Raw genomic sequence first — 765 nt, 5'->3', positions numbered from 1 at the left:
TCTTGGTGAAAGAGCATGCCTAGAAATAGCTATTGAAAATTGTTTCATGCTACCTTTTGAAGATACCATGTAATTCTGATGTCTGATTAAGAGTGCAAAAACATTGTATCAGTTCATTTTTCTCAGCACATCCTCAAGAGAGATCCATTTATAAAATTATATATTCAAATCTGTGGAAGTCTCTATCTTAAAATGAGCTATGCAAAAGTACTAAGGAAAATACACAGGTCTTTATAACCAAGTCATTTGGGATGAGGAAACTCAACCAAATCGAATGACAATATATTGACAACAAAGAACAAACAAGACTTATAACTAGTTGAGCCAACTGTGCTCTTTTCCCCAAGCAGGCAGTGTGCAATGGCTGCAAACAGCAGCCTCCTCAGTAGTGTAGGCAGCCTGCTGCCCGTACAGGTTGCCCTAAGGGACTTTGGAGACAACTCTTTCCAGTGGACATTCATAACTAATTGGCTGTCCCCAACTAAGGCTCCAGACAAGTATGTGTGGTACCTTTAGGAAGCCCCAGGGCACAGTGGCCAAGGGCCATACTGACCAAATCATAAAGTTCATCCACACCAAGCTGCAGAACAAGGAGCATGAGACTGAGGTCCTCCAGGGCCAACTTCAAGTTCCCTGGCCACCAGAAGGTCCACATCTCCAAGAAGTGGGATTTACCAAGTTTAATGTGGGTGAATTTGAAAACATGGTGGCAGAAAAATAGTTCATACTGGATGGCTTTGGGGTCAAACATATCCCTAATCATGG

The 765-nt window shown here is 42.4% G+C and overlaps 1 non-coding gene across 1 annotated transcript; it reads left to right on the top strand.

Moving 5' to 3' along the window:
- Positions 1–309: 309 nt before the first annotated feature.
- LOC113899569 lies at positions 310–442 on the top strand. Its single transcript, XR_003512939.1, has one exon. It is a non-coding gene; the product is annotated as a small nucleolar RNA SNORA70 (small nucleolar RNA).
- The last annotated feature ends 323 nt before the right edge of the window (positions 443–765 follow it).

This window comes from Bos indicus x Bos taurus, chromosome 1, assembly GCF_003369695.1.
Source record: "Bos indicus x Bos taurus breed Angus x Brahman F1 hybrid chromosome 1, Bos_hybrid_MaternalHap_v2.0, whole genome shotgun sequence".
Taxonomy (NCBI): Eukaryota; Metazoa; Chordata; class Mammalia; order Artiodactyla; family Bovidae; genus Bos; species Bos indicus x Bos taurus.
The sequence above is the reverse complement of the archived record's forward strand: the minus strand, read 5'-3'. Positions and strand labels throughout refer to the sequence as shown.